The sequence below is a fragment of the Saccopteryx bilineata genome, chromosome 7, assembly GCF_036850765.1.
Source record: "Saccopteryx bilineata isolate mSacBil1 chromosome 7, mSacBil1_pri_phased_curated, whole genome shotgun sequence".
Lineage (NCBI taxonomy): Eukaryota > Metazoa > Chordata > Mammalia > Chiroptera > Emballonuridae > Saccopteryx > Saccopteryx bilineata.
Window position 1 is genome coordinate 80926551 of NC_089496.1, and position 10325 is coordinate 80936875.

Sequence of the window (10325 nt, forward strand, 5' to 3'; positions counted from 1 at the left end):
ACCGGAAGTGAGACACTCTTCTCCCGGCCCCACTTCCTGCAAGGTGGATGGGAAGGACCATCTGCCCAGCAAAGGAAACAGCGTAAGGAACACTTACGTAGCATTGCGTGCCACTCATGGCCAACCCCGGATGTCAGAGAAGCAGGGAATTAGGAATGGCTGCTGGGTGGGAGTCTGCCACTCCATCCCATGTCCACCTGCTGTCTCACCAGTCCTGGAAGCCTGGTTAAAGGTGCAGCAGGAAACGTTCTACTTTGGGTTTTTATGATTCTTACACCCCCCTCTTCCACAGCCCTTTTTTCTCAGCTTTCTAATAACCTTTCACTTGCCTGTCACTCTCTCCCCCAACCATCCACTCCTCCCCCAACCAACGGTAAGCTTGTTTAGGTCAGAGCTTGTCTTCTCTTCCCACCGGTCATTCTTAGACTGGGGTCTGGCATGTAGAAGGTGCTCAATACATATTTTTAAAGGAAGTAAATGAGGGCCTTTTAGAAACAATGATTTCAACCATTTGATTATCTTTAAAAAATACCTGGTTCTTATCTTTAGAATTTGCAGTAGAATCATTGAGGAACAAGAAATATGATTCAACCTTTGAACAGACATGGTTGCCAAAGAGGCTACACAGCAGACTTTAAGAATGTGACCATAAATTAAGTAAACATTTGGTCAGTGACCTCAACATGTGTAAAACATTTCTTTAAGGAAACTGGCATCTGGAAACCCACTTAGAATACTTTCGGTCTGGCTTTAGGACTTGAACCATTTAGGACCTTAACCTCTCCAAGACTGGCAGCATTGAGAGTCACTTGCATACCCAGAGAAGGCATCAGAGTGATGGTGGCTGAGGTAGGGGGTACAAAATATAAGGTAGTTTGATATATACTCTGTAAGAAATTTCATTAAGGAGGCCAAATATGTGAGGCACTTTATCAGCAGGGATTATCGCCATTGTTAGTTGAAATGTATTGAGGACCATATGACAGATACTGTGCTGAGTACTTTACATGCATTATCTAACTTGATCCTCTCAACACTGTCATGGGGCATATGCTAATATGCTTATTATACTGATTGGTATAGAAAGGCTCAGAGAGATTAATATTTACCCAAGATCAGATAGTTGTTAAGAGAACCAGGTTGTCTTGTTTCAAAGACAACTTTTAACTACAGTATTAAGATTTAACTTGCTTCCGGATTCAAGGTGTTAGATGATAATTTGGCCAGTGTTTTCACTCATCCATTACTGTGTAACAACACAGCTCAAAACCCAGTGGCTTAAAACAAAATATTTGTTACTACCTCTCATGGTTTTGTGATGGACACAGCCTACGTGGTTCTCCCGTGGAGTCTTTTGTACTGTCTCAGTTGGAGTCTTGCGGCTCAGCTTCAGAAGTCACACAGTGTCACTTCCACTGCACTCTGCTACTCAAAAATAGGGAAAAGGGCCAGCCTCGATTCAAGGGGAGAGGACTGCCACAAGGAAATAAATACCAGGAAGCGTCTTTCCTTGGGGCCCTTCAGGAGACCGGTTAAGTGAACAACTGAGAAGCATCCCTGGTGCGCGTACAAGGGCTTTTCTCTTAGAAGGACCTTCACATCTGTTTCTGATTTGGTCTCTTGTAGCCTGTCGGGCAGGCAGACCAGGGTCAGGACTAAGTCTCTATTTTACTGACATGAACACTGTCATTATAGGTGTTCAGTGAAATTAACTGACTTTACAAAAGCCACACAGCTTCCGAGTGTAGCAGTGAGGTATGAAAGTTGGCCTTCTTGCTCCTAGGCCTGCTTGCTTTATAGGTTTTCCCAAGCTGCCATGGCTTAGAACTCCTTGGCGCTTTGAAGTAGGAAGGGGACAAGGGTGCCACCACCACAAAGTAATCAAGGGGAAGCAATCATGGATATAAATTTAAAAAGAAAAAAAAGATATCAAAGTTATAAGAATTTTAAAGCAAGATAGTACCTATGATGAAGCAACAGACATATATCTACTGCTCCATGGTAATATAGTAATTTGGTGTAGACTTTCTGGATATATAATAGATACCAAAGCCTTAGAGTTTTGCAAAATTTTTGACCCAGAAATTCCATATCTAGAAATTCTTCTAAGGAAATAGTCATGAGTATGGACAAATATTTAGTTAGTAAGATGGGTTCTGGAGTATTTTTGTTAATAGGGAAAAATTGGAAACAATCCAAATGTCTAACAAAAAAGGTTATGTTAAAAAATGGAAGACCATTTTGCCATTAAATAGATGTTGTAGAGAAATATTTAATGCCATGTAAAATGTTTGCAACATTATTTATGGGAAAAAGTAGGTTTAAAGAATATGGTAATATTTCATTTTTATTTTTAAAACCATGCATGTGTTCATGAACACAGAAAAAGAGACAAGAAAGAAATGATATCAAAATAGCAATAGTAGTTATATAGGGATGGTTGGGATTATAGGTCATTTTAAATAATTTTATTTTTTAAAAAGTATTTTATTCTTCACTACATTTTAAATTTTTTTATAGCATGTATTACTTTTGTAATGAGGTTTTTTAATGAAAATAATACAAGAATTAATAGAAATATATGGAGTTTTAAGCTAATTTCAACAAATCAAATGAAGGTATACATAGAAATAACATAATACTTTATCTTTGACTCTTTGACATACTTGTAATTCAAGGTCTAATTTGATCTCTACAGCTCAGTAAGGGAGATAGGACAAGTATTATTTCTATTTTTCAAATAGAGAAGTGAGGCTCTAAGTGGTTAAGTCTGTGAAGTCAAACCATCTAGTTAGTGACAAAACCAGAACTAGAGTCCAGATCTCCTGGGTCATTCATGGACCTCAGATGAAGTTATAGCAGATGCTGAAGTCACACCTGGCATTGTATTAGTGTATCCACTTCTGTGTTGTTTAATCCCCTGTAGTAGACCCCGCCCACAGTCCCTGAGATCTCCCTCCCTCACCCTCATTGTTTCAGCCAACCAGAATCACTTCCCCATCTTTGATGTCACACTCGAACTTTTCTCCATAGGACCTGCCCTCCTTCAGTCTCAGTGCCGATTGTAGGGATGGGCATGTGACCCCAACCCAACCAATGAGAACTATCCTTGGAAATTCTGCTCAAAGTGTTAGAAAAGAATTTGCTGAACAAACAACAGCTGATGTCAAACCAAGAAGATCTAGAAATAACACAACTGAAAATTGGAGGCAGACAACACCAACCCTCGATTTAGCCAGCTCTACAAACAACACACCCAAATGAGGAGGGTATACACAGACAAAATGGGAAGACAGAGAAGTGCAATCCAAATGAACCAACAAGAGAAACCTCCAGAAAATGAACTGAGTGAGATGGAAATAAGCACACTACTGGATGCAGAGTTTAAAATAATGATTATTAGAATGCTGAAAGATCTTAGAACAACAATGGATGGACACAGTGAACACATAAATAAAGAGATAACAAACATAAAAAAGGACATTGAAATAATAAAGAAAAACCAGTCAGAAATGACAAATACAATATCAGAAATGAAAACTACACTAGAAGCAATTAAAAGTAGGCTGGATGAAGCAGAAGATTGAATCAGCGATTTAGAAGACAAGATAAACAAAAACAGGGAAGCAAAGCAGCAAAAAGAAAAGAGGCTGAAAAAATCTGAGGAAACTCTAAGAGAGCTCTGTGACAACCTAAAGAGAAACAAGATCCACATTATAGGGGTTCCTGAAGAAGAAGAGAAAGAACAAGGGATAGAGACCCTGTTGAATGAAATCATAGCTGAAAATTTCCCCTAAATTAATGTAGAAAAAAGTCACACAAGTTAAAGAAGCACAGAGAACTCCATTAAAGAGAAACCCAAAGAAATCTACATGAAGACACATCATAATTAAAATACCAAAGCTAAGAGATAAAGAGAAAATATTAAAAGCTTCCAGAGAAAAAAAGGCTATCACCTACAAAGGAGCCCCCATAAGGATGACATCCAACTTTTCAACAGAAACACTTGATGCCAGAAGGGAATGCCAAGAAATATTCAAAGTAATGCAGAACAAGAGCCTACAACCAAGACTTCTATATCCAGCAAGGCTATCATTCAAAATCAAAAAAGAAATGAAAAGCTTCTCAGACAAAAAAAAGCTCAAGGAATTCATCACAACCAAACCAATGCTGCAAGAAATGTTAAGGGGCCTGTTGTAAACAGAACAAAAAGGAAAAGAATATAGCAAAAGAGCAGGGGTCGGGAACCTATGGCTTGCGAGCCAGATGTGGCCCTTTTGATGGCTGCATCTGGCTCACAGACAAATATAAGACAAGGCCCTGGCTGGTTGGCTCAGTGGTAGAGTGTCGGCCTGATGTGCAGGAGTCCCAGGTTCGATTCCTGGCCAGGGCACACAGGAGAAGCGTCCATCTGCTTCTCCACCCTTCCCCCTCTCCTTCCTCTCTGTCTCTCTCTTCCTCTCTCACAACCAAGGCTCCATTGGAGCAAAGATGGCTTGCGTGCTGAGGATGGCTCTATGGCCTTTGCCTCAGGCGCTAGGATGGCTCTGGATGCAACAGAGAGACGCCCTAGAGGGGCAGAGCATCACCCCCTGGTGGGTGTGCCAGGTGGATCCCAGTCAGGCACATGCGGGAGTCTGACTGCCTCCCCGTTTCCAGCTTCGGAAAAATGAAAAAATATATATATATATATATTTTTATATATATATATATTTTTTATATATATATATATATAACATCCTCATGTATTACAATCCATTCATTTCCTACCACTCATGTTCATGGTTGCAGGTGGCTGGAGCCAATCACAGCTGTCCTTTTGGACAACACCAAATTTTTATTGGATAATGCAAAATGTACACGGGTCATTGTGAGGTCAGGAAGTAAACTTCCCTCATTTTAATCAAGTAGTCAGCTAACTAATTGCAGAAACCCTTTTGATGAAGAAGATGGCTAAAAGAAAAAAAGATGAGGAGTATCGTACTTTAGCAGGAATGGGCAGAGGAATTTGCCTTTGTGGAGAGAGCAGGTTCTGCAGTATGTCTAATACGCATTGATAAAATTGCATCGATGAAATGGTCAAATATCAAGCAGTACTTCAACACACGTCATACTACATTTGCATGGAAATATCCAGCGGGGAACAGCAGGAAGAGAGCGTGTCAAGAACTACTGTGCAGAGTGCAAGCTAGTCAGCAGCAACTTCGTGTTTGGACCCAACAAGGTGACTGGAATTCGGCTAGCTTTGCTGGTGCTTTAGCAATTGTGAGAAACAGAAAGCCAGTTCACAGATGGGGAGTATGCCAAAACATTCATGCTTGATGTTGCCAATGAACTTTTTGACGACTTTTCAGATAAAGACAAGATAATCAAATGAATAAAAGACATGCCTCTGTCGGCAAGAACTATTCATGATCGTACCATCATGATGGCAAACCAAATTGAAGCAACACAAGTGAAGGACATAAATGCAGCACCATTCTTTTCTTTCACTTTGGATGAGTCAACAGACATAAGCCATTTATCCCAGTTCAGTGTGATTGCAAGATATGCTGTCGGTGACACACTACGTGAGGAAAGTCTTGCTGTTTTGCCTATGAAAGAGACAACAAGAGGGGAGGATTCATTCAAGGCTTTCACTGAGTTCGCTGAAGAAAAAAAATCTACTGATGGATAAACTTATTTCGGTGTGTACTGATGGTGCTCCGTGCATGGTGGGGGAAAACAGAGGATTCGTAGCGCTTCTTCGTGAACATGAAAAGAGACCCATCCTAAGTTTCTACTACATCCTACATCAGGAGGCACTTTGTGCTCAGATATGTGGCGAGCACCTTGGTGAGGTGATGTCGCTGGTCATTCAGGTGGTCAACTTTATTGTTGCCCGAGCTTTAAATGATTGCCAGTTTAAAACACTGCTGGATGAAGTTGGGAATAATTATCCTGGTCTGCTTCTGCACAGCAATGTGCGTTGGTTGTCAAGAGGGAAGGTGCTCAGCCATTTCGTGGCTTGTCTGAGCAAAATCTAGACTTTTCTTGAAATGAAAAACATCGAGCATCCTGAGTTAGCTAACACTACTATCTCATGGACATGACTGAACATCTGAACCAGCTCAATGTGAAAATGCAAGGTGTTGGAAATACAGTTTTATACTTTTAACAAAGTAATGTTTGCATTTCAAAACAAGCTAGAACTCTTCATTACTGACATTGAAACAGGTCATTTACTACACTTTGAAAGACTGGAGACGCATGCACAGCAAGTGATCCTGCTCAACATCTTGATCTCCAGCAGCTAGCGGGCTTCACATCTAATCTGCAGTCATTCAAAGCGTGCTTTGGAGAATTTCATGAGTGCACTCATCTTTTTAAGTTCATCACCCATACACACGAGTGTGCAGTGGGCGGTGCCGACCTGTGTTACATCCCTGGTGTCTCTGTCAGACATTTTGAGCTACAGGCTGCTGACCTGAAGGCCTCAGATATATGGGTGAATAAGTTCAAGTCACTGAATGAAGATTTGGAAAGACTTGCATGACAGCAAGCATAGTTGGCGAGCAAACACAAGTAGGGAGAAATGAAAAAACTTCAACCCGCGGACCAGCTGATTGTCGAAACTTGGGACATGCTTCCCATCACATACCACACACTGCAGCATGTGAGTATTGCTGTACTGACAATGTTTGGCTCTACATATGCATGTGAGCAGTCTTTCTCACATCTAACGAACATTAAGACCAACCTACGATCACGTTTAACAGATGGAAGTCTCAACGCCTGCATGAAGCTTAATCTCACCACGTATCAACCAGACTACAAGGTCATCAGCAAAACCAAGCAGCACCAAAAGTCGCATTAATGGTAAGAAGTACTTTATTCATCATTGGTTAGCAACAGCATAACAACATTATTAAAAAGAATTCAGAGACTTATTGTACTTTAAAAGTGTTAGTCTTACATAAAATGCACACATTTACTTGTATTTAGTGTTAAACATATTGTATGGCTCTCATGGAATTACATTTTAAAATATGTGGCGTTAATGGCTCTCTCAGCCAAAAGGTTCCCCTGGAAAAGAGGAATACAGTTTTAAGAATAAAATGGTGCCTGACCTGTGGTGGCGCAGTGGATAAAGCGTCGACCTGGAAATGCTGAGGTCGCCGGTTCAAAACCCTGGGCTTGCCTGGTCAAGGCACATATGGGAGTTAATGCTTCCTGCTCCTCCCCCCTTCTCTCTCTCTCGGTCTTTCTCTCCTCTCTCTGTCTCTCTCCCTCTCTCTCTCCTTTCTAAAAGAAATAAAAATAAATAAATAAATAAATAAATAAAACTCAAAAACAATTTGGAAAAAAAAAAGAATAAAATGGCAATAAACAACTACATATTAATAATAACCTTAAATGTAAATGGATTAAATGATCCAATCAAAAGACATAGGGTAGCTGCATGGATAAGAAAACAAGACCCATACATATGCTGTGTACAAGAGACACACCTCAAAACAAAAGATACACACAGACTGAAGGTAAAAGGATGGAAAATATATTTCATGCAAATGGAAATAAAAAAAAAAAGCTTGGATAGCAATACTTATATCAGACAAAATGAACATTAAAACAAAGGCTATAGTAAGGGATAAAGAAGGTCACTACATAATGATAAAGGGAGCAATCCAACAGGAAGATATAACCATTATAAATATCTACACAACTAATATAGGAGCACCTAAATATATAAAGCAGACTTTGTTGGATATAAAGGGTGAGATCAACCGCAATACTATAATAGTAGGGAATTTCAATACCCCACTAACATCACTAGATAGATCCTCAAGAAAGAAAATTAACAAAAAAACAACAGACTTAAAGGACACACTAGATCAACTGGATTTAATAGATATCTTCAGAACCTTTCACCCTAAAGCAGCAGAATATACATTCTTTTCAAGTGCTCATGGTACATTCTCTAGGATAGACCATATATTGGGCACAAAAGCAGTCTCAACAAATTTAAAAAGATTGAAATCATATCAAGCATTTTCTCTGATCACAATGGCATGAAACTAGAAATCAACCACAACGGAAAAACTAAAAAATACTCAAACACATGGAAACTAAATAGCATGTTATTAAATAATGAATGGGTTAACAATGAGATCAAAGAAGAAATAAAATTCCTAGAAATGAATGATAATGAGTATACAACAACTCAAAATTTATAGGACACAGCAAAAGCACTACTGAGAGGGAAGTTCATAGCATTACAGGCATATCTTAAGAAGATAGAAAAAGCTCAAATAAACAACTTAACCCTGCATCTAAAAGAACTAGAAAAAGAATAGCAATAAAGCCCAGAGGTAGTAGAAGGAAGGAAATAATAAAGATCAGAGTGGAAATAAATGACATAGAAGCTAAAGAAACAATACAGAGGATCAATGAAACTAAGAGCTGGTTCTTTGAAAGGGTAAACAAGATCAATGAACCTTTAACCAGACTCACCAAGAAAAAAAGAGAGAGGACTCAAATAAATAAAATTAGAAATGAGAGTGGAGAAATAACAACTGACACAACAGAAATACAAAATATTGTAAGAAAATACTATTAAGAACTGTATGCCAAAAATTAGACAACCTAGGTGAAATGGACAAATTCCTTGAAACATAATCTTTCAAAAATCAATCTGGAAGAATCAGAAAACCTAAACAGACCAATAACACCAAATGAGATCGAAACAGTTATCAAAAACCTCCCAACAAACAAAAGCCCTGGGCCAGATGGCTTCACTGGTGAATTCTACCAAATATTCAAAGAAGAACTAACTCCTATCCTTCTCAAGCTATTTCAAAAAATTCAAGGGGAAGAAAGACTTCCAAGCTCCTTTTATGAGGCGAGCATAATTCTGATTCCAAAACCAGGCAAAGACAACACACAAAAAAGAAAATTATAGGCCAATATTCCTGATGAATTTAGATGCTAAAATCCTCATCAAAATATTAGCAAACCAGATCCAGCAATACATGGAAAAAATCATACATCATGATCAAGTGGGATTTATTCTGGGGAGGCAAGGATGGTACAATATTTGTAAATCAATCAATGTGATTCATCACATAAACAAAAGGAAGGAGAAAAACCACATGATAATTTCAATAGATGCAGAAAAAGCATTTGATAAAATCCTGCACCTATTTATGATCAAAACTCTCAGCAAAGTGGGAATACAGAGAACATACCTCAACATGATAAAAGCCATCTATGACAAACTCACAGCCAACATCATACTCAATGGGCAAAAATTAAAAGCAATCCCCTTAAGATCAGGAACAAGGCAGGGGTGCCCCCTTTCACCACTCTCACTCAACATAGTCCTGGAAGTCCTAGCCACAGCAATCAGTCAAGAAGAAGAAATAAAAGGCATCCAAATTGGAAAAGAAGAAGTAAAACTATCATTATTTGCAGATGACATGATACTGTATATAGAAAACCCTAAAGTCTCAGTCAAAGAACTACTGGACATAATAAATGAATTGATCAAGGTGGCAGGATATAAAATTAATACTCAGAAATCAGAGGCATTTTTATACACCAATAATGAACTGTCAGGAAGAGAAATTAAGGAAACAATCCCCTTCACTATTGCAACAAATAAAATAAAGTACCTAGGAGTAAATTTAACCAAGGAGATTCAAGACTTGTACTCAGAAAATTATAAAACATTGATAAAAGAAATCAAGAAAAATACAAACAAGTGGAAGCATATATTGTATTCACAGATAGGAAGAAAAAACATCATTAAAATGTCTATATTACCCAAAGCAATATATAAATTCAATGCAATACCAATTAAAATACCAATGACATACTTCAAAGATATAGAATTCTTTGAGGCCCTGGCCAGTTGGCTCAGCGGTAGAGCGTCGGCCTAGCGTGCGGAGGACCCGGGTTCGATTCCCGGCCAGGGCACACAGGAGAGGCGCCCATTTGCTTCTCCACCCCTCCGCCGCGCTTTCCTCTCTGTCTCTCTCTTCCCCTCCCGCAGCCGGGGCTCCATTGAAGCAAAGATGGCCCGGGCGCTGGGGATGGCTCTGTGGCCTCTGCCTCAGGCGCTGGAGTGGCTCTGGTCGCAACATGGCGACGCCCAGGATGGGCAGAGCATCGCCCCCTGGTGGGCAGAGCGTCGCCCTTGGTGGGCGTGCCGGGTGGATTCCGGTCGGGCGCATGCGGGAGTCTGTCTGACTGTCTCTCCCTGTTTCCAGCTTCAGAAAGAAAAGAAAAAAAGAAAATTCTATATTCCACATATTCCAAAAATTCATATGGAACCAAAATAGAAC

At 39.5% G+C, this 10325-nt stretch overlaps 1 non-coding gene across 1 annotated transcript; it reads left to right on the forward strand.

The window, feature by feature from the left end:
• Positions 1 to 4317: 4317 nt before the first annotated feature.
• TRNAI-GAU (transfer RNA isoleucine (anticodon GAU)) lies at positions 4318 to 4393 on the forward strand. The gene has a single exon. It is a non-coding gene; the product is annotated as a tRNA-Ile (tRNA).
• The last annotated feature ends 5932 nt before the right edge of the window (positions 4394 to 10325 follow it).